Here is a 24951-nt window from a genome sequence, read left to right as displayed (position 1 = left end):
TGTTCCTTCCACTCGGCTAACCAAGGTCAATTTTCCTCGGTTTGATGGGTCGAATGTGGAGGGCTGGCTAATATCCGCCGAGCAATTTTCAGGGTGGACAAGACTAGGGATGCCACGAAACTAGAAATTGCACCCATTCACTTTTCTGGCGAAGCAAGACTGTGGTATGGATCTTATCTCCAGAATCGAGACCATATAGAGGCCTTATCTTGGGATGTGTTCAAGAGAGATATTATGACGCAATTCGGGCCCTCTATACACGACACTCCAATGAGACAGTTGATGAACTTGAAACAGGTTGGGTCGGTTCAAGAATATAATCTGCTATATATGTCGATCTCTCACAAACTGTACAACATGCCAAGGGAATACGTCATAGATTGCTACTTGTCCGGTCTAAGGGAGGAAATTGCAAACTGTATCAGTTTGCGATTCCCGGATTCTTTAAACGAAGCCATGGCCATGGCTAAAGTCCAAGAAGAAACATATCGGTCCTTAATGAGCAATGGAAATTTGTACATTGCCGAGCCACCACTACTGCCCAATCCGAGCAACGTCAAACCAAGTTGGCAAAGCACGAACAGAACCCCATACATCAAGCCGAGCTCATCATATGGGTTCTCTTCGAGTGTAAATCAGGGTCATATTAAGAAATTAGACTCGGTCTCAATGGATGAAAAGAGAAAGAAGGGCCTATGCTACACTTGCGATGAAAAATGGAAACCAAACCACATGTGTAAATCAAAGTTATTCATGGTCTCGGCCAATGATCAAGAAGTCGCCCCAAGTCTCCAAGAACCTTCTCCGGAGGTAGACCTTGATGATTCTCCTTTGCAGCCTGACGTAGCGGAAGAACTAGCCATATCCTTACATGCATTGACGGGTTCTAAAACCTTTCAAATGCTCCAGATTCTTGGTAAAGTTGGGAACCTACCGGTTGTGATCCTAATTGATACAGGCAGCACTCATAATTTCATTAATAGCAGGATAATGAAGAACATTAGCCATGACATACTTCCCACCCAAGTAATATCGGTCCGAGTGGCAGACGACTCTAACATTCTATGCTCTAGCTTCTGCCAAGATCTGAAATGGTCTATGGAATATAAGCTTTATCAAACAAATATGAAGGTATTGACAATGCCAGGGTATGATATTGTGCTGGGAATCGAATGGCTGATTACTCTAGGCCCTTCAAAATGGGACATTGAAAAATTAACACTCTCTTTTAAAAGGGAAGGGATAACCACGGTCTTGCAAGGCATACCCCATACATAAATCAACTTAATGAAGGGTGATCACCTAGAGAAGTTATTAAAGAAAGGCAATGTTGCTGCCATGATACAAATAAGAAGTGAAAACAAAGCACAATTTTTCTCGCTCTCTACAAGGCCACCAGATGATATTCCTGAAGACCTTCAGCAAATTCTAAATTACTTTAGCCCAATATTCCAGAAACCTGAGGACTTACCACCTTCCAAGTAACAAGATCACCGCATCCCATTAAAGGAAGGCACAGAAGCTGTATGCATGCGTCCCTACCGATATCCCGCCCTATAGAAGACAAAAATTGAACATTTGGTCAACGATATGCTGGACAGGGGAGTCATAAGAAGAAGAAACAACTCTTTTTCCGCCCCTATGGTGTTGGTCCGAAAGAAAGACTTATCCTGGAGAATGTGTATTGATTGTAGGCGGCTCAACTCAGCAACCATTAAGGATAAATTTCCTATTCCGGTCATTGAAGAGTTAATGGAATAATTGCATGGGTTCAGGTTCTTTTACAAGCTCGATTTGCGCTCAGGGTTCCACCAGATAAGGATGCACACAGGTGACTGCCACAAAACAACATTCCGGACTCACGAAGGCATGTATGAGTTTTTGGTGATGCCCTTCGGCCTAACCAATGCACCGTCCTCCTTCCAAAATTTAATGAACGCTACCCTGAAACCATTTCTAAGGAAGTTTGTGCTAGTATTTTTTGATGACATCTTAGTATACAGCCCGAGCTGGAAGGAATATATCCAGCACCTACATAAGGTACTCTCAATATTTCAACATAACGAGTTACTCCTGAATAGGGGGAAATGTAATTTTGGGTGCAAGCAAATTTCCTATCTTGGCCATATCCTTGATGAGAATGGTGTAGCCACGGATCCAGCAAAGTTAGAAGCAATGAGCACATGCCAGTTCCAGAATCTCCTAAGCAATTGAAAGGGTTCCTTGGTCTGACCGGATACTATAGAATATTTATAAAAGGTTACGGCTCCATAGCACGACCTCTCACGTCCCTGTTGAAAAAATGTCAGTTTGAATGGAATAAAGAAGCTGAAGATGCATTCCTATTGTTGAAGCAGTGTATGCTTTCCCCTCCGATCTTGGCGCTTCCAAATTTCAATATTCTCTTTGTAGTAGAGACCGATGCAAGCGGAGTTGGTATAGGGGCAGTACTAATGCAAGAAGGTCGACCCATTTCATTCATAAGCAAGGCGATTGAAACAGAGAAGTTACTATCATCCACGAATGAAAAAGAGTTGATGGCCTTGACCTTTGCGGTGGAGAAGTGGAGATTTTACCTTGGGTACAAGCAATTCAATGTGAAGACCGATCATGAAGCTCTTAAATATTTACTGTAAAAAGAGTTCAAACCTAGGCACAAGAAAAATGGCTCTATAAATTGGTGGGATATGACTTTGTTGTTTAATATAAAAGGGGAAAAGAAAACTTGGTGGCAGATGCTTTGTCCAGGCGGGTAGCAGGTGTCCAATGTGCAAGAATTTCGGTCTATCACATTGCTGTCCAAAAACAAATTCAGGAAAGCTATGAAGATGATCTCAACTTAGCCAAAGTCATTCGTGAAATTCTTGCTAATGTTGATTCTCACCCAGAATGCTCATATGACCACGGGTTGTTAAGAAAAAGGGACCGCTGGTGGTGGGAAAGAATAACGTTCTCAGAAATACCTTAATTGCAGTCATGCACTTGGCAGCAGAAGGGGGTATTCGGGGACTCTGGTCACCCAGAAGAAAATGCAACTTGTTTACTCTTGGCTAGGGATGCTTAAAGATATTAGAGAATTTGTCCGAACCTGTGAAGTTTGCCAAAAAAAATAAACCTGATAACTCAGCATATATGGGTCTACTTCAGCCCTTAGCAATTCCCAATCGATTTTGGGAATCGGTCTCCATGGATTTCATTGAAAGCTTGCCTAAGTCAAAAGGTGAAAGTGTTATATTTGTGGTAGCTAACAGACTATCGAAGATGGCCCACTTTATGAGTCTGCAACACCCCTTTTCTGCCCGGACATTAGCTGAATTATTTATGGACAACGTTTCGAAGCTCCACGAAATGTCAACAACCATCATCAGTGATCGGGGCAAAGTGTTCTTAAGCACCTTTTTGGGGGAATTTTTAGTATACAAGGAGTAAAACAAGCTTTATCTTCAGCCTATCACTCCCAGACGGATGGCCAGACCGAGATAGTTAACAAATGCTTGGTCACTTATCTACGCTGCATGGCTGGCCAAACTCCGAAAGATTGGGTACACTGGTTGCCTTTGGCTGAATGGTGGTATAATACTAATTTCCATACATCAATACAAACAACTCCTTTCGAAGCCATATATGGATACCCCCGGTCCACACACCGTATGTAGTAGGAGACTCGAGAGTGGAAGAAGTGGATGTATCTCTAACGGCCAGAGGAGCCTCAATCCAACTCATAAAATTCCATTTTAAAAGAGCCCAGAATCGTATGAAGCAGCAACAGGACAAGAAGAGAAAATATGTCACATTGCAAGTGTGTAGTTGGGCATTGATGAAGTTACAGTCATATAGACAACGTTCGGTCAAGAAGTTATTCCACAAGCTCTCACCAAAGTATTTTGGGCCATTTGAAGTGTTGGAAAGGATTGGGGAAGTTTCTTACAAGCTGGAACTCGGGACCGACAACAGGATACACAATGTCTTCCATGTCTCTCAATTAAAATCATTCCAAGGTACCCCTGCTGCTGTTGAAAATATCCCCCAACTTAGCACACAACCAAACAGGACCGGAAAAATTGTGGGTGAACAAGACATAATGGTGCATGGGAAAATGAAAAAACAGCTGCTAATCAATTGGGATGGGGCCCAAACAGAAGACCAAACTTGGGAAGATGCAGAAGTTATAAGTATTCAATGCCCAGAGATGCTAGCAGCAATGAGGCAAACAAGACAACACTCTCTTCGTCGGGGTCGACGAACTTCTGACGGGAGAGATGATGTTACGATCCACGAATAAGAAAGTGCACCCTCCTCGGGTCCCCTCCTCGGTCCAATGGAATAATTACGCCAGCTTTATGTTCTGTTTAATAATTCATCTTTTGTCTTCTCTTATATTTCTTTAAAACCGAATTTTGTTATTTTGGAAGTTGTTGTAACAAGTTTGTAACCGACTCTTGGGTAATTCAGCCTCTTTAAATGCTGATGCTCACCCCACTTTTTGGGGCTATGAATTGAATCTTTTGAAAGTTGGCTCTAAGTTATTCTCCCGGTCTTGGACCCCTATCTTGGACTACTAGGTGTAATCTAGTAGTTTTTCTCTTCTCACCTTCGGCTCTTCTCTCCTTAACCTCGAATTCTCTTCTCATTCTATGTCCGTTGCGCTTGAGTGTTGAATTCCACCATCGGCCCCGATTATCAAGAACCCGTTTCTTGAATAAAATAACTCGAAAGGATCGGTTATAGTTTAAAGCTTAACACAATATAACTTAACCAAATAGCAAACAATAAAATCAAGCACATAAAGACACATTAATGTAGCGTGTAAAATCAAACAAGAATAAAAAACTATGGGACCTATAGGTTTCTTAAAACACATTTACTATATTGTAGTGAGTTATACCAAAGTCTTTTTTAGCACTCTAAAGGTTCACTAATATAAAATTCTCACCCTTAATAATATTTCACTGAAGTGGAATACTCAAACGAGTATTTGAGAAAAGTTGAAACAAAGATCTAAACTAGTTAGATGGTAAAGAACTCTACAAGGATTCGCCACTTGTGATTCAAGCCAAAATCGACATCATTCGACTGCTCGATCATCTTGTTGAACTCTTAATATCTAACCCTCCTTTTGTTTATTCTCTCTATGTCTAGTTTTCTATATCTTACTAGAAATCCTTAATGCCTATTATATACACTAGTAAAAAAAGGACCTTTACCGACGGTTTTTCCCGAAGGTTTTGTAAGCCTCTCCTAAATACTCCCGAGAGGAACAAATCCTTCGGGATTAAAAATAGATTCCGAGAGGGGTGAAAAACCTTCGGGTTTATTAATTATTACCGAAAGTTCTACAAAGAACTTTCGGTTTTTACCCTCCCAAAAAACTCAAAAAAATTCTAAGTGTTGGATGTGGGTTAATTGCGAAGGTTTTTGTAAAAAACCTTCGGTTTTGAAATCCCTGGTTTTTTAATTGCGAAGGTTATTCAAAGAACCTTCGGTTTTGCCTTTTTTGAAAATTTCATTTCCGAAAGTATTACAAAGAACCTTCGGTTTTGCTCATTAAAAAAAAATTATAAATTTAGTTATGGTTTTTTCCGAAGGGTCTTTAATAAACCCTCGGTTTTGAATAATATAAAAACCGAAAGTTTTATGAAAACCTTCGGCCTAAACCTCTATAAATACAAACCCTAACCCTTCTCTTTTTCATTCCACTCATTTCTCCTTTCTCTCTCTTCCGCCGCCGCCTCCTGCCTCCTCCAAGCCGCGGGTTCTTCTCCTCTCTTCAGGTAATTTGTTTGATTTGTTTTTTTGTTTTGTTTATTGCAAGATTTAGATTTCTTAAGTTTATATATATATATATATGTATTATAGATCTAGATTTATGTTAGTTTACGTTATTTTGTTTGATTAATATATATATATACATATATATCTGAAATGCATTTAGGATATGGGTGATTCGACATGGAAGAGACTTCGGCAAACACCGGAGAAACTGCATCCGTGTTACCAGAATCTGATAACACAATTAGAAATTGCGGCACGTGAGGAAGAGGTCAGAAAGATGACGCTGGAAATGGAACAAATCCGATTAAGGGATGCCGAAAGAGGTCGTTTGCTTAGTGAAATCAAAGCGGACCGGGCCGAAATGTCTCAGAGATTAGAGAATCTCGAACAGGAACTTGTGTTGTTGAGGAGTCGACTGAATCAACCACCCCCTCCTTCCACCCCATCTAATAATTAATTTGTAGATTTATTATGGATTTATTATGGGTTTATGACAATTAATATTTAATTTTATGCGTTATGTTTTAATATTTATGAATTATTGTTATTATGTTTGTTTGGTTTGGTTTAATATGTTTTAAATAATTAAGTTTTGTTGACTTTTCACCTTTTTTTTAAAAAAAAACGCATCGCCAAAACCGAGGGTTTATTTGAAAACCTTCGGTTTTGACCAATTTTTTTTTAAAATATTGAGGTAAAAACCGAAGGTTTTCAAATAAACCTTCGGTTTTGACCTTACATTAAAAAAATCAGATTTTTTTCTAAGTATGGGAAGGGTAAAAACCGAAGGTTTTCAAATAAACCTTCGATTTTGACCATACATTAAAAAAATCCGATTTTTTTCTAAGTATGGGGAAGTGTAAAAACTGAAGATTTTCAAATAAACCTTCGGTTTTGACCATACATTAAAAAAATCCGATTTTTTTCTAAGTATCGGGAAGGGTAAAAACCGAAGGTTTTCAAATAAACCTTCGGTTTTGACCATACATTAAAAAAAATCCGATTTTTTTCTAAGTATGGGGAAGGGTAAAAACCGAAGGTTTTCAAATAAACCTTCGGTTTTGACCTTACATTAAAAAAATCAGATTTTTTTCTAAGTATGGAAAGGGTAAAAACCGAAGGTTTTCAAATAAACCTTCGGTTTTGACCATACATGAAAAAAATCCGACTTTTTTCTAAGTATGGGGAAGTGTAAAAACCGAAGGTTTTCAAATAAACCTTCGGTTTTGACCTTACATTAAAAAAATCAGATTTTTTTCTAAGTATGGGGAAGTGTAAAAACCGAAGGTTTTCAAATAAACCTTCGGTTTTGACCTTACATTAGAAAAATCAGATTTTTTTCTAAGTATGGGAAGGGTAAAAACCGAAGGTTTTCAAATAAACCTTCGGTTTTGACCATACATTAAAAAAATCCGATTTTTTTCTAAGTATGGGGAAGGGTAAAAACCGAAGGTTTTCAAATAAACCTTCGGTTTTGACCATACATGAAAAAAATCCGATTTTTTTCTAAGTATGGGGAAGTGTAAAAACCGAAGGTTTTCAAATAAACCTTCGGTTTTGACCTGACATTAAAAAAATCAGATTTTTTTCTAAGTATGGGGAAGTGTAAAAACCGAAGGTTTTCAAATAAACCTTCGGTTTTGACCTTACATTAAAAAAATCAGATTTTTTTCTAAGTATGGGAAGGGTAAAAACCGAAGGTTTTCAAATAAACCTTCGGTTTTGACCATACATTAAAAAAAATCCGATTTTTTTCTAAGTATGGGAAAGTGTAAAAACCGAAGGTTTTCAAATAAACCTTCGGTTTTGACCATACATTAAAAAAAATCCGATTTTTTTCTAAGTATCGGGAAGGGTAAAAACCGAAGGTTTTCAAATAAACCTTCGGTTTTGACCATACATTAAAAAAAATCCGATTTTTTTCTAAGTAGCGGGAAGGGTAAAAACCGAAGGTTGTCAAATAAACCTTCGGTTTTAACAATTCCCAAAAAACTTCTGATCAAGGTCAAGACCGAGAGATATATTTAAAACCTTCGCAAATACACATCAAAACCGAAAGTTAATTTTATAACTTTCGGTTTTAACACTACCTAGTTTGTTCAATTATTTTGTTTTTAACCCACTAATCTTAACTTCTAACTAATATAATCATTTTCGTGTTCTATTTTAAAAATTAATATTGTGTTTCATGTTAAAATATTTAAGATTGTGTTTGATTATTATTGAGAAGTCTATATGAATGTTCATGTTTGATTATCTTATGAATGTAGGTAATGTTTGATCATATGGATTGTGCAATATTTTAAAGACATCAAATGTGGTAAATTAATATTGTTATAGGTCATTAGAAGGTGAAAAACCAAAGAATTTAACAATTTGTCAAGTGCTAATTCCGAAAGTTATATAATTAACTTTCGGAAATAACCATCAAAACCGAAAGTTTTCTATAAACTTTCGGATTTTACATTTCTCAAGAACGAGGGTTTTATATAAACCCTTCGGTTTTGATGGATATTTCCGAAAGTTAATTATATAACTTTCGGAATTAGCACTTGACAAATTGTTAAATTCTTTGGTTTTCTATCTTCCAATCTACACTCCTAAGTAATATAATCAAGTGTGTGTTTTTATTTTAAAAATTTAAATTGTCTTTAATGTTAAAATGTTTATGAATGTGTTTGATTATATATAGAAGTGTATATGAATGTTTATGTTTGATTATCCTATGTATTTGTGTAATGTTTGATCATATGGATTGGGAAATGTTTTAAGGATATCAAATGTGTTAAATTAATGTTGTTCAACGTTATTAGAAAGTGAGAATCCAAATAATTTAACAAGTTCTCATGTTGTAAAACCGAAAGTTAAATATATAACTTTCGGAAATATGCATAAAAAACGAAAGATTTACCAAAGCCTCTCGGTTTTTATAAATTATAAAAATATTAAAACCGAGAGTTTAATATATAGCTCTCGGTTTTGGGCAATTAAATTAATTGTAAAAAATATAAAAACAACCGAGAGTTTAATATACAACTCTCGGTTTTGGGCATTTAAATTTAATTGTAAAAAATATAAAAAATAAAAACCGAGGGTTTTATATGATTAACTCTCGGAAATTAATCAAAAGATCAAAACCGAGAGGTAATAATATATCTCTCGGAAATTAATCAAAAGATCAAAACCGAGAGGTAATCATATAACTCTCGGAAATTAATAGTCAAAAACCGAGAGTTATATGATTAACTCTCGGAAATGACCTTTAAAAAAACATAACCCGCTTTTTTCCTTTCTTTCTTTTTCCCCGTTTTTTTTTTCTCCCCGATTTCTCTCTCCCGTTCGCTCTTCTTCCGCGCCGCCTCTGCACAGCCGCGTCCTCCATCCTTCAATTGAAGACGAAGCAGCGCTGCCCTCATCCGATTGACGCCGCCCCGCTGCCCTCATCCGATTGACGCCGCCGTAGGTTGAAGAACCCTTTCCGCCGCCAAGTCGCTGCCTCCGCTCGGATCGAAGACGCCGTTCGCTGCCCACGCTTGGATCGACGACGCCGGTGATTGAAGACTGCCCCCGTCGATTGAAGACAGTCGCCGCCTGCTGCCGCCGCCTACAAAAGGTTAGTTTTTTTTTTAGGTTTAAGTTATATTTGTTTAATTTTAGGTTCAATTTGTTTCATTTTAGGTTATATTAGGTTGATTTTGGTTAGTTTAGGTTATATTAGTTTGATTTTAGTTAGATTCATGATTTTGTAGTTTGATTTTAGGTTTTTTGTTTGAAATTAGGTTATTTGTTTGATTTTAGGTTAGATGTTTGAATTTAGGTTATATTAGTTTGATTGGGTTGAAAATTTGGTTGATTTTGGTTAGTTTAGATCATATTAGTTTGATTTTAGTTAGATTCATGATTTTGTAGTTTGATTTTAGTTTGAATTTGGTTGATTTTGTTTGATATTAGGTTATTTGTTTGATATATGTATGATTGGGATTAGTTTAGGTTTTTTAATTTGATATATGTATGATTGGGATTTACTTTTTGGATTGTTGAATTTTGTTTTTGGATTAATTATATTGAATTGGTTGTTGGATTTGGTTTTAGGTTATATTGATTTTGGTTGTATGATTTTGTTAGATAATGTTAGATTAGGTTGAAAGTATGTTTGATTTTGGTTAGTTTAGGTTTTGGATTGACTATTTTCTTGGATTGATTTGATATATGTTATGTTGAATGTTTGTTGGTTTGATTGTTGTTTAATTGATGTTTGATTTAGGTTAGATATGATTGAAGTTTAGGTTAGAATTTTAGGTTAAAATTTTGGTCAGATTAAAGTTTGATTGGAGTTTGATTTGGTTAGATTTATTGGTTTGAATATTTGGTTATATTAATGTTGGTTATTGTTGAAATTTCAGCCGCACGCTGCCCGCCCGTCGATCTACATCCGCTGCTCTTCTTCGTCGCTCTGTTTGTGCAAGGTTAGTTCTTGTTGGTTTATTATATGGTTAGGTTAGTTTCATGTTAGATTTATGTTAGATTTTCATGTTAGATTTAAGTCGAGATTTATGTTTGATTTGAAGTATGTTAGATTAGGTAATATGTTTGATTTATGTTAGATTAGGTTAGATGAGGTTTGAAATGTGTGTGAAATTAACGTGTTGAATTATAATTTATTGTTTTGAAATGTGTATGAATGAAATAATGTTAGAATATATGTATGTTAGATTTCAGTTAGATTTATGTTAGGTTTTATTATTGTTTGTTTATGTGGAATTTTGGTTGGATAATGATAGATTAGTTAGAAATTATGTTAACATTATGTAAGCCTAATTAATTTAGACAAATATAAGTAATTCATAATGCGGGTTGTTTTCCATTTTATTAGAAATATGGAAGTACCCGATAAAAGCTGGATGACCTTACGTCGAGATCATCCAGATTACGAGGAAGGTGTTGACAAATTCCTCGAGTATGCTATTAGGAATACATCCCGACAAACCGTGAAATGTCCATGCGTGAAATGCTTGAACACGCCGTTTATGGAAATAGACGAAGTGAAGACTCACCTCATCGTTTATGGAATAAATATTCATTATGAGTATTGGTTTTTTCATGGAGAAAAGAGACGTACTACTCAAGTGGTTAATGAAGATGTCGATGAAGATGCCGATGACTACGATGATGATGACGACGATGATCAGTCGGAGGATGCTGTGCCGAAATTCAACGATCCGAGACAGGAGATGAATAATACAGTTAATGAACAGGTCAACGAAGAACGTTATATGCACGAATTTATAAACGATATGTTCCCCAACGTTAATGATGTCCCGAGCAACGATGAACCAGTCGAAGATGCGCAAAGATTTTATAAATTACTTGATGATTCCAAACGGCCATTGTATGAAGGTGCTCGAATAACGAAATCATCGGCACTACTGAAACTCCTTCACATAAAAAATGTATGTCAATGGACGAATTCTTCGTTCGATATGTTGATGCGTCTGCTTAAAGACTACATATTACCGATTGACGCTCAATTGCCAAACTCATACTACGAAAGTAAAAAATTCATTACTGATATCGGACTTAAATATGACAAGATAGACGCATGTAAGAACAACTGTATGCTATTTTGGAAGGACGACATAAATGAAGATTCGTGTAGAGTTTGCGGTCTTTCAAGATGGAAAGTCGACCAAACAAGTGGGACAGTTCGGGAGAAGCAAAACGGGAAATTCATTCCAAAAAAGGTGTTGAGATATTTCCCTTTAATACCAAGACTGCAAAGACTATACATGTCCTCAAAGACGGCTCCAATGATGAGATGGCATAAAGAAGGAAGAGTTGATAGTGATACGTTGAGACACCCCGCTGATTCCTTAACTTGGAAGACGTTTGATGAAAATTATACAGATTTTGCTTCAGAATCTCGAAACGTAAAACTTGGTTTATCAAGCGATGGGTTTCAACCATTTGCAAATGAAAAAAAATCATACAGTGTTTGGCCGGTAATTCTCGTCCCTTATAATGTGTCACCCACGACTTGCATGGATTCTAGCAATTTCATTTTATCTATGTTAATTCCGGGTCCAAAGAGTCTGGGAGATGCAATTGACATATTTCTCCAGCCATTGATCGAAGAGTTGCATGAACTGTGGCAAACAGGAGTGAGAACGTTTGATGCACACACCTCGCAATACTTTAACATGCGAGCTGCGTTGTTGTGGACCATTAACGACTTTCCCGCATACGCGAATTTATCAGGCTGGAGTACGAAAGGTAAATTTGCTTGTCTTTGTTGTAACAACGACACGGTATCCCTTCGATTGGTTCATGGTTCCAAACAATGTTACTTGGGTCACAGACGTTTCCTTCCACCGAAGCACAAAAACAGAAGGGATAAAGAGTCGTTTGATGGTCGAACTGATTATAGAGATCCCCCTAGATTGTTAACGGGGCAAGAAAGATATGAGCAAGCACGAGACCTAGAAGACATTATTCTCAGTGCGGATATGAGCAAGAGAACCAAGATATATCATGAAACGCGGGGAGACAATTGGAACAAACTTAGCATTTTCTTCCGTCTACCTTATTGGAAATCCCTATTATTGAGACATAATTTGGATGTGATGCATATTGAGAAAAATATCTGTGATAGCGTGTTGGGAATAATAATGAATGTGAAAGAGAAGACTAAGGATGGTCCTAAAGCTCGTAAAGACTTAGAACTCTTAGGCATAAAATCATGGTTACATCCTATAAATGATGAAGGAGTTGTTCATTATCCAGAAGCGCCTTTCACTTTTTCATCCGAAAATAAAATACGTCTTTGTAACTTCTTGAAAGATCTCAAGTTGCCTGATGGGTTTTGCTCAAATATCGGGGGTTGTGTAAATTTGGAAGAGAAAAAACTTTCGGGATTAAAGAGTCACGATTGTCACATTTTGTTGGAATATCTAATTCCTTTAGCAACTCGTGGATTGCTTCCAGAGTATGTGTATGATGCGTTAGTAAATTTGTCTCGTTTCTTTCGGTTGTTGTGCTTCAAAGAGTTGATTCAAGAGGACCTAGAACAATTGTACATGGATATTACATTGACACTTTGCAAATTTGAAATGATTTTTCCGCCGTCAATCTTCGACATCATGATGCATCTCCCGGTTCACTTGTCATTTGAGGCTTTGCTTGGAGGACCTGTTCAGTATCGATGGATGTATCCCTTTGAACATTACATGGGTACAATGAAAAGATATTTGCGGAATAATAACCACCCCGAAGCCTCTATAAGCGAGAGCTATCTTGTTAACGAAAGTATTAGCTTATGTGCCAGGTATATGGAGGAACAAGATCAAGAAAATGCACAACCTGAAATCTCGGGGATTTCAATATTTGCATCATTGGAAGACCTATCCAACGGAAAAGTATACAACTTGGATTATATAGATCGAGTGACAGCTCATTCTTACATTTTGAAAAATTGTCCCGAAGCAGAACCTTTTTACATGTAAGTTTCAAAGTTGTTGTTACTAATTAGCATTAAAGAGTGTTACTAATTAGCATTCGATCTATTTGCAGAGATTATAACAACGAGTCAAGTGGAGAAACATTTGCCGCATATTTCAAACATCGAGTGAGTAAATTACAAACCATATATCCTAACTCTTCTTATTCATATTAACAACTACATTTCGGATACATATATAGGTCGCCCATTTAGCAGAAAACGACATATCAAGAGACCTCAAGATCTTAGGAGAAGGTCCAAGTATGTACTCGTCTATGTATGTTTGGTGTAAAGTAAACGGATTCAAATTCTGTACAGAAAAACACGACGAAGGTTTGACAACTCAAAATAGTGGGGTGGTTGTTGAGGGATTCAACGGATCTGAAACTATGTCATACTACGGAGTTTTGACGGATATAATCGAATTACAATACTATTCTCACAAACGAGTTGTTTTATTCAAGTGTAAGTGGTTTGATACACATTCGGGGGAACTAGGAGTGAAAGTGGATAAATATGGCTTTGTAAGTGTAAATGTAAACCGAATATTGAAAACGCAAAGTCAAGACCCGTATATATTGGCGAGTCAAGCAAAACAAGTATTCTACGCCCCTGATATGTCAGCCCGACCCGGTTGGAAGATTGTGACAAAAATAAAACCGCGGTTTACAAACATATAGTTCAGATTAATTAATTAGGTAGATTTAATTATGTTTTTAACTTTATATTCATTTTTATTACTACTTTATTTCAAGTATTCACTCATTTTTATTAATGGTGTGAATTAAGAATGTCTGAAGGTCCTAAAACAACTTGGAAGAGTATGAGGAAGACACCCAAGAAATTGGATAAGAGTTACCAAAACCTACTTGCCCAATCCGAGTCGTTAAAGCAACGAGGATCTTCTTCGAGAGACCAACCACCGATTCCTGTGGTCTCGATAGCTACTGCGTCTCCCCGAACATACGAGACTGAAGACGATATTGATGACCTCGCAGAGTATATAGAGAGCACATTCGCTGATAACCTGCCTAGCGATGAGGCTGAAGACGAGGGTCTTGAGGAGCCTATCGAGGAGCAGGATGACGAGGAGGAGCACAGGACCACTCCCGACCCATCATCGATAGGTATTTCGTTTACAAATTAGTTAGTGTTTCAATTGATTGACATATTTAATTAAGATTTTGATAATTTTGAAGAATCTTCTGCCCGCAAGAGACGGGGGAAGAACAAGAATATTGCGCTGTCTAAGAGGCTAGCGGGGACGAGGATCCCTCTAACGTTTAGAGAGAAGGATGGGAGGCCAGGCGGTACAGATGTGGGAAGAACACGGTGGTCTAGACATGTGGGGTCGATTATCCGGGACCCCGCAGCCGTCTCACACTGTCTTCTCAAGTGGAAGGCTTTAAGTGCAGAACAATTGGATTCATTGTGGATTGCTATCAAGGTACTACTTATAACTTGATTATACATTACGTCATTAAATAATTATTTGTAACATTTGGATGTTATTTATTTCAGGATCCGTTCGAAGCGACTAATGGTGACATTGAGTATTTTCGAACGACGGGGTTGGGACACACCAATCAGATATGGGATAGATGGCGGTCGGATTTGAACAAGAATTATATCCGCGTCCACAACGGAGACGAGGCGGCGGTACTGGCTAATCCTCCACCGGACTACAATCGAGATGATTGGGAGTTTGTGTGTCGCAACCATTTCTTCACAGAAACGTTTAAGGTACGGTTTCATAATTCAAATAAAAGTTGATATTAATTAATCTAACTTCATTTGTTATTTCAAATACAGAGACACAGTTCTACCAATATGAAGAACCGGAAGAATCTGAAATTCCCTCATCGAACGGGAAGTAGACCGTTTGCACAAATTGAAGACGAGTTGGTAAGTTCATTATTTGTAATAACTTAATATAAAAATTGTTATTAATTATATAAATCATTTATTTCAACAGGCGATTGAAATGGGACGGCCACCGTCTGTAATTGAAGTATTCAAGAGGACCCGTACACCAAAACCGACACAAGAAAACCCAACACCCGTCCCGGACGAACACGTGCAAGAGAAAATTGTAAGTGAATTGAATATGCCTAGTTTTTTATTATATAAATGATATTTTATTTGAATTGTGCAGGCTGAGATGGAAGAGGTTGTTAGTAACGAACCGGGAATATCGGATTTTGAATTGACGGAGAGGGTGTTCGGACAACAAAAACACGGGGTAGTGTTCGGAATGGGATCAGGCGTCCGGCTCACACACTTTCGTGAGGATCGTCGTAGTGGAAACAGTTCACAGCGAAACAATGAGCGATTGTTAAAAGAGAATCAAATAATGAAGCTCAAGCTGGAGGAACTGGAGAAGAGAGATGAAGAAAGAAGGCGGAAAATGGAAGAATTGCAATCGGAAAAGCAAGAAATTGTGGAAAGAATGGAGAGGGAGAAGTTAGAGATTACCGAAAAAATGGAGAGGGAGAAGTTAGAGATGAACGCGAGAATGGAGAGAATCGAATTATATATGAGGCAACAACCACCTCCTCCCCCCACAAGCTAAGGTTGTTTTGATTATGAACATGCTTTCATTATAGTAGTTGAATTTATAACAGATTGTTCGGAATATTTGTTTGGTTTCGAATTTTGTAATGTTCACGATCAATTAATGTGATCGTTTAATGTATGCTGCATTTCTTTTATCATTAATATATTGGTTTGGCTGAACAGGTTTTGGTTAGGTTTTGGTTGCGAGCAAAATAATCCGCACATTTTTAAAAATTTAGGGGAAAAAACCGAAAGTAATATTGAAATCTCTCGGTTTTTCTCTTTTTGGAAAAAACGAGAGATATTAGAAAACTCTCGGTTTTTAGCCAAAGAGAAAACCGAGAGTTATATGACAAACCCTCGGTTTTTATCCTAAAGAGGAAAACCGAGAGTTATTTACAAAACTTTCGGTTTTCCTCTTCGGGTAAAAACCGAGAGTTTTAATATAACTTTCGGTTTTCTTGAAAAGGAGAAAACTGAGAGTTAGTGGAAAACTCTCGGTTTTACCCGAAGAGGAAAACCGAGAGTTATTTACAAAACTTTCGGTTTTAACCGAAGAGGAAAACCGAAAGTTTTGTAAATAACTCTCGGTTTTCCTCTTCGGGTAAAACCGAAAGTTCTTTGCAAAACCCTCGGTTTTTCCACACAGAGAAAAACCGAAAGTAATTTGTAAAAAGAGGAAAACCGAAAGGTCTTTATAAAACCCTCGGTTTTTCGACAAAAGAGGAAAACCGAAAGGTCTTTTTAAAACCCTCGGTTTTTCCAAAAAGAGAAAAACCGAAAGTTCTTGTAAAACCCTCGGTTTTTCCACAAAGAGAAAAACCCGAAAGTTTTCATATAATTCTCGGTTTTTCTCTTTATGGAAGTCCCGAGAGTGTCAATACCGAGGGATGGCGAGGGTTACTAAAACCTTCGGTAAGGGGTCTTCACCGAAAGTTATAGGGTCAAAACCGAGAGTTTTAACTCTCGGTTTTGACCCCTTTTTCACCAGTGATAGTATAGAATAATATATAATAATATATTATTAATTAAAGCCTAATAGGTCGGTTACCCAACCCCATCACATGAGCTCTACTCAACAATTTGAATAATGAAGCTATTGAAATTGTCAAGGAAATTGAAACTCTTGGAGATTCATTCTTTAAAGATGACAAATTTGCATATTAAAGCATAAAGTATTGAGTTTATAATTATAACTTCATTGGATAGACTTAAAGAACTTCAAGAGCAACAATTTGTTGCTTTTGAAGATGTTGAATATCTAAATAAATTATTCTCTAATGTATTAAAAGAGAGCATTAGAATAGGGCATGTATGAAAAAAAAGACATTCCAAAATCATATCAATTTTAGATTTTGTGACATTTGATTGTTTATTTGTAGTAGACTCAGCAAAAATTGGCTGAATTTGGAAATAGACATCATGAAGAACTTCAAAGACAAGACCATCTTCAAGAAAATCATTTTATACTACATTCAAAAAACAAATTGAAAAAAGTATCAAAACAGAAGGAAGAAAAAATATCGAAATACTACATTATACAACGTTACTAACATTTCAGAGAACTGAGAAATCGGCTCAGGTGGATGATAGGTTTCGTCCGGCCGAACGGTAGATGGTAGAGAGAAGGGAGAGAAACGGATAGTAGAGAGAAGGGAGAGAAAGCATTTTCTTTATCTAGGGGCGAAACTCTTTCCACAATCAATTCAAGGCTCCTCTTCTCTTCCGAAGTTAAGACGTTCCCTGATTCCAATAAGTTATTCGCTAAAGCTGCGGATATTTTTTAGAAAAGGGGGAGAATCTTCAAAAAAAAATGGAGGACCTGGATAGGTGTAGGGGCTGACTTTCTGGCGAGGCTAAGTTCATAAATCCACGTTCTCCGGATCAAGTAAAGCTAATATTACGGTTAGAAAGATCCCGGCACACCATCTGAACCAACAAAATAGGAAATTTACAGATCTGTCCATTAGCATTCCTATTTTTATATTCCAGTCAAAGACTAAGGCAGTAGATAAGATAGAAGAAGGGGTCAGGCTCCCGGTGGAGCAGAGAAGACGGTTAGGATTACTCGTCGATTCTTCCCTCGTTTCTTTTCTCTTGGGCATCTCACTTGGAATGCGAAACACGATTTGAAATGGTGTACTAAACTACCCAAATAGTATATTCCAGGTTCACTTAGATAATGAAGATCTAATTCTAGGTTATGTTTTAAGAAAGATCTTACATAGTTTTATCCGAATACTACCGGGAGATAGAATCAAAATTGAAGTAAGTCATGGGGTGAGGGGTCGAAACAATGAAGGTTATTGAGAGAGAGTTTTGAGTGTTAAGAAAAAACAGATAAAGACACCATTTATCCCTCTATATATTTCCCATATCTTTTTATATTTAAATGTCCAAATATTTTTTATTTTAAGTTGTTTATACATCTATTTTTATTTAAAAGGAATCTTGTTCTTTTGAGATATCTCAAATTTGAATTATAAGATCTTCGATCCTTGTTGAAAATGAGAGGTGTGAGTAATGAGATAACTTATTTGGTATACACACAATATCTATATTGTATTTGAATATAAAAGTGTCACCTTTTAAAATGTTTTCTAATCCCTTTTATCTAAAAGATTCCAAATTTGATTCATAAAAAATCTACATTTCTTTTCTTGTAGACAAAATAATATGAGTTTGCAAATTTCTTTACTTCATAGGACCATATCTTATAAACATATTTATTATGAATAAACAAGGCATTTGTGCCTCCAGTCTAAGAGGTCGAATTTCGGGAATCTCCTTATATTATTTGTTTGAGTAGGCAGGCAAGCACTAATCCCTCTTCCCTCTGCCCACATCTAGGCAGACGTCTTATTCTCTGGTCACAACATGAGCCCCGGCTCTAACTCTCGTTTGGATTATAGGCCATCCCTCTTCCTTATATGATAATTAGCAAACAAAACAATCTAAGATTTCGTTTCGCCATTTCCTTCACCAAACTGAAAATCAACCACATAGGAACAATCTTTGATCAATTTAGAACTTGCTTGAATCGGTCTTGTGTTGTCATTCAACTGGGATGGATGTCGTCGAAGACTTACTAGAATTCCATGAAACTCGTTGGAAAAACCTTAATTAACTATTCAATACTCAAAATCGATTTCCAAAAAAATTCAGCCCTTCCATGAACATGTTAAAACTTAACCGAAACAACATAAACCTTATAACATCAATTTCTCCCTTTTGATTTTAGAAAATATGATTAACACAAATTTATCAAATTTTTGTAAACTCGTGAAATCATGATTAAAGTACTTCCAAATTATATAGATTCCAAATCATATGTACATAGTTTCTAGATCATCACTCTCGATCCTAAATCTGATAACGATGATTCAATGTTTTTGAATTTTGGTTTGAATTTGGGCGAAATTAATTTATAAAAGTTTGATGAATTACAACACGGCATATAGTCACGATCGTATAGTTAGATAATTACATTTAGAACGTGTCCAAGTAATGTCTCAATAAAAAAAATGCAACTTAGCGTCATTTCCCCTCAAATCTCTCCCTCTCGTTGGAGTTGTTTGTTTTTTTTTGACAAAAACGACTTAGCGTCATTTCATTAAAAATTACCAAAAATGAAAAAAAAACCACAAGTTTAAAAGATCATTCTAGAAAAGCCTAGAATGATTTTGAAATCGTAACATTCTGAATAAAAACTAAAAAACTAAAAACGTAAATGAATTATCTGATTATAGTGCTTTCAATTCTAGTGAGTTTAAAAAACGGTAAATTCCAATTCCTACAGATATTCCAGTTCTGCTCCGTGCTTCGAATTCTTCTCCACATTCCCGCGAGGGCGCTGCAATCTGATACAATATCTTTCCATAACTCTTCAACGCTTCTGCGAGTTCGTCCATATACCCTTGCATTTTGTTCTTATCAAATGTTATACATCACTTCTCCAAAGCCGCACTTGAACACGCTTGTTGCAAATCTATTTCCCTTGGCTTTGGGTAGTGTTGCATCTTTTATTTCATTCCATTCGCTCAGGAAACTGATCAGCTCTAGGCTTTTATAGAATCTGTCTCAAAGCTCCGAAGCAATACAGCAGCTCCCGAATAGGTGATCTATGGTTTCTTCATTTCCTCTACATAGAAGACAGCTCGCGTCCGGGATGCTCATATAATTGTTGATACGATCACGAGTGTTGAGTATTTCCTAGAAGGCGATCCATAGGATGAATTGGTGTCTAGGGATAATCTTCGTTGACCATACAAGAGGAGCCCATTCTACTTTCTGCGCTTTTTCCCGGGTTACCTCCCATATTTTCTTCGATACCAGCTGTCATTTTTTTCTTCAGCTTTCCATTCATGAATATTCGGTCTATCGTGTAGTTATATGTTACTTATATGATCAAGTATCCTCTGTCCTTCTAGATTTCTTCTAAGGAGTGAGTCCCAATTCTTATCTTTAATATCTCTAATTTTCGCTTCTGTGCTGACCCTTCTGATGCGGGTATTTTGAAACTCCTCCTTGTGGATGATAGGCTAGTTTTCGAACTAGGGGTCGTGCCAGAATAGAGTGTCTTTTCCGTCCCCTAGTCAGATGTCATAAAGATCTGCAATATCGCTTCTTAGTTTAAGAATCTTTTTCAAACACCAGCTCATACCTTCATAAATTTTGCAGGTCCAGATGTTGGTTTCATATTTCATAAACCTCGTACGCACCTATTTAATCTACAGTGACTCTTGATTGTGCTCTAAAGCCCATAGATGCTTGAAGGTGAGAGCCTTATTCCACTCGATACAGTTCTTCAAGCCGATGTCTCCCTCGTCCTTCTGTTTGCAGAGAGCGGTCCATTTGACTTTTTTTCCTCCTCTTCCGGTACTGCCTCAGATAAAGTTCATCATCAGCATGTCGAACTCCTTTATTACCTTCTTCGGAATGACCATCTATTGCGCCCAATAGCCAACTATGCACATAACCACGGTTTTGATAAGTTCAATCCTCCCTACATAAGAAAGTTTTTTCGCTGCCTAGCCAGATATCGTGTTTTTTACCTTTTCAATCAACGACTTGTAGTGTGAGATCTCGATTTGTTTCACGGTTAACGGAATTCCTAAGTACCTTACGGGAAAACTACCTTCCTTGATACTCATGATGTTGAAGATGTCCTACTTTGTTTCGTCCTTCACGCCTCCATAAAATGTCACACTATTACTTTTATTAATAGTTAATCCTGTAACCTCAGAAAAGAACGTTAGTGCAACCCTAATAGTTTTAATAGAATCAATGTTTGCGTGCGCTAGAATGAACAAATCGTCAGCAAAACATAAATGGGTTACCTCCTCTGCCTCACAGAATGGGTGAAAGATGTATGGATGATTCTTTCGGAACATCGCAAAGATGCTCTAAAAAATCGCCATGATAGCTACGAAAGGTAAGAAGAGAGGGGGTCCCCTTGTCTTACCCCGTTTTTACCCTTGAAATAGCCTCCGTGGACTCTATTGACGATAACAACAAAGCAGGATGATGAAACACATTGCATAATCCAATTAATAAAAACCATTGGAAAAACAGATACAACCAGAAAGTCATAAATAACTTCCCATCTAACAGAGTTGAAAGCTTTATTGATATCTATTTTGAAAGCCACTCTCGGGGATATTTTCTTTTCCTCGTAGCCTTTTAAAAGGCTCTACATGAGAAGAATATTATGAGAGATTGTCCTACCGGGGATGAATGCAGATTGGTTAAGATTTATAATTTTTTCTATGACATTTTTAAATCGATTAGAAATGATTTTTGAAATTATTTTATATATCATATTACAGTAGGAAATTGGTCTGAATCTTGTACTTTCTCGGGTACCGCAGTTTTGGGGATCAAGGTTAGGACCGCTGTATTCCATTGCTTTAACATCTTCCTGTTCTTGAAAAACTCTAGAACCCCATTAGTAACGTCTTTACCCACAACCGACCAATTGTCTTTGAAGAACTATGCATTAAACCCATCAGGACCCGGACTTTTATTCCCATTAATACTAAATAGAGTTTCTTTAACCTCAACCCTCGTGACCACCCTTATCAACTCGCGACTATCTTCTGTAGATATTTTCCTATCAATAATATGATACAAGGTATTCAGGTGACTTTCATGTTGTTTTCTTGTACCCATAAGCTGCTTATAGAAATCGATAGCCAAATCTTATACACCCTTTTGACACTGAACATATTCACCATCATCATTCTTCAACATGTATACATTGTTTCTCATGTTTCTAGTCTTGCATTTTCTGTAGAAGAAAGATGTGTTTTTGTCACCCAACAAGAGCCAGCTCTGTCTAATAAAATTCTCTGTAAGCAAACTCAGCTTCCTGAAGTTTTCAAGCGCATCCCTTTCTGTTTCATTGAGTTGTTCATCATAATAATCCCTTAATAACCTTTTTTGAACTTCTTCCAGTTCTTCTCTAACAGCTAGAACTCTATTAGAGATATTGTTGAACTTCTTCTTGTCAAAGCTTTGGAGATGGTTCTTCAAGAGCTTAAGCTTTTCAGAAACCATGTACATGTTGGATCCCCTGATATCTGTAGATCATACGCTTTCGAGAATACCCTTGAATTTGTCGTTTTCCATCCAGAAATTTAAAATTTTAAAGGGCCTTTTAAACCTTTCTTCCTTTTCCTAGAACAATTTAATCGGGCAGTGATCAGATATACCCAGATTCAGAATGTGAAGTTGACTTCTCGGAAATTGGTTAATCCAGTTCTCATTTACCAGACATCTGTCAATTCTACTTCTTCTAATTTGATCATTCCTCTCGTAGAAGACCAAGTAAAGAAATTCCCAGAATTGGTAGGCTCGATACAACCTATATCTTTGATGCAGTCATTGATAGAAAAATTAAGTAGATTAATTTTGGAACCGGCCAGACAAACTAAACAGAAATTAAACTTCATGTGCAGGCACTGAACAAACCGGAACCGGAAATCGTGCATCAATAACCAGCTGCTATCATATCAAAGAAACCGGCCTCAAGTGATCAAGACAAATGATCACAGGAACCGGCCCCTCTTTCTCAAGCAACCGGTTAGCCAAGATAGAAGAATACACTTCAACCGGATCATAATGCACAAAGACACAGAAACCGGAAAGTACAGATCAAAAGTCGGAAGATTCAAATCTCAAGAGTGACGTACTGTGACGGAGGAAACGTGTCTCGAAAAGATAAAAGAAGATCAGATCCGATCAGAAGCATGGGAGGAAAGCAATGATGCCTTGGTGATCCGATGCTGACGACCGGAAGCGGATGCTCAACACGTGTATCAATCTGAAAACCGGTTATGTCATCATCTGCTCAGAGTCACCTGCATGAACGCCAGGTGTTGAGGAAGTTGAAGCGTGCAAGAAACCTTCCTGCAGATAGGCGTGCTAATGTTCAACCAATCCGCAAGAGAGAGAAGAAAGTAGCCGTTAGCTACTTTCAGCTATAAAAGGAAGACGGATCGTCTTCATTAAATGCAAGTTCTACAAGTGACAGATTACGAAAAACAAAGTATCAAAGCATTAAATTCTAGAGAGATAAAGTCTTATATTCTAAAGTCGGTTTGCCTAAAACCGGAAATCCTTGTGTGTGATTATTGTGTTGTGTTGTATTACATCAAAGTGTGAGTTTGGTGTAACCGGCGAGTAGCGAAGTTGGGCTCGACCGGAAGTGTAAATTGTAACTCTAAAGAGTTAGTGGAGATCCTTCTCATAACTTGAGAAGAAGGGGTGACGTAGGAGGGTTTGCTCCGAACATCCATAAACAAATTCTGTGTCTTGTGTTCTTTCATTTCGTTTTTCATTTACCGCTATCTTTCCTTAAAACCGCAAAACCACACTTTCAAAACCGGTCAATCACTTTCATTAAACATCTTCCTCCTTAAACATCATCTAAAAGTCGCAAACGTTGCTTCAACCTGAAATAGACACTTCCGCCCTTGAACACCGGTTCAAGAGTCTGTGACAGGTTGTGCAGTGCTGAGAACGGTTTTAGTCTTTAACCGGACTATCACCAAGTTGTGTGTGTTGTCGTAAGCGGCCTCCCTTACTTAAAAACCGGAAAATTACACCCCGGTCCTCCAAGGGCGTCCCCGATCCTAACAAGTGGTATCAGAGCGAGGTTCCCAGCACTCAAGCAACAAAAATGGTGGGAAGCATGACTCACAGCGACAAGCCGCCAATGCTAAACAGCGAAGCATTTAGCAGTTGGAAGAAGCAGATGTATCTACATCTGATAACACTAGATGATGAGATGAGCCGAGTCCTGAAAGAAGGACCGATCAAGATTAACAAGGAGGAAAGCCAGTGGACAAGTGAAGATCGGAGAAGAAGCAACCTGGACAACCATTGCATGAGGCACATCTACAAAGCTATAGACAACAACACTTTGAACAAAATATCAGAGTGCGAAAATGCAAAGGAAGCCTGGGAAACGATCATCCAGATTCACGAGGGAAACGAAAGAACCAAGGAAAATAAAATCTTGGTGGCTACGCAGAAGTATGAGAACATAAGGATGAAACCGGGAGAAAATATGAAAGAATTTAGCAACCGGTTCACCAGCGTAGTAAGCGAGCTTCAAACACTCGGAAAGAAGTATGACAACCGAGAAGTGATCATTAAAGCTCTAAGATCCTTGCCGAGCACGTGGGACATCAAGACCATGGTGATGAGGGAGTCAAGCAACCTTGGGCAGATGAAGTTGCATGATGTATTTGAGGACTTGAAAGCCTACGAGTTCGAGATCAATTCTCGGATCGAAGATGAAACATCTACATCAACCGCAACAAGAGCTTTAGTCACATCGGTGGAACCGGCGGCTCCAGTATCACCCGCACCGGTTCCAGTCAAAAACACCGATCAAATAACCGACAATGTGATGGCGATGCTAGCCCAGAAATTCGGAAAATTCATGAAGAAGAGCCAGCCACCATCTAACAATGATTTTAATTATAACTATGTAGATAAATCAAACAAAAGATGCTATAACTGTGATGGTTTTGGACATTTCAGGTCGGAATGTAGAAAACCAAGAAGAGATGATAGAAAACCGGAAGGAAACTATCAAGGAAACTATCAAGGGAATAACT

The sequence above is a fragment of the Impatiens glandulifera genome, chromosome 4 (genome assembly GCF_907164915.1).
Source record: "Impatiens glandulifera chromosome 4, dImpGla2.1, whole genome shotgun sequence".
Classification (NCBI taxonomy): domain Eukaryota; kingdom Viridiplantae; phylum Streptophyta; class Magnoliopsida; order Ericales; family Balsaminaceae; genus Impatiens; species Impatiens glandulifera.
The sequence above is the reverse complement of the archived record's forward strand: the minus strand, read 5'-3'. Positions refer to the sequence as shown.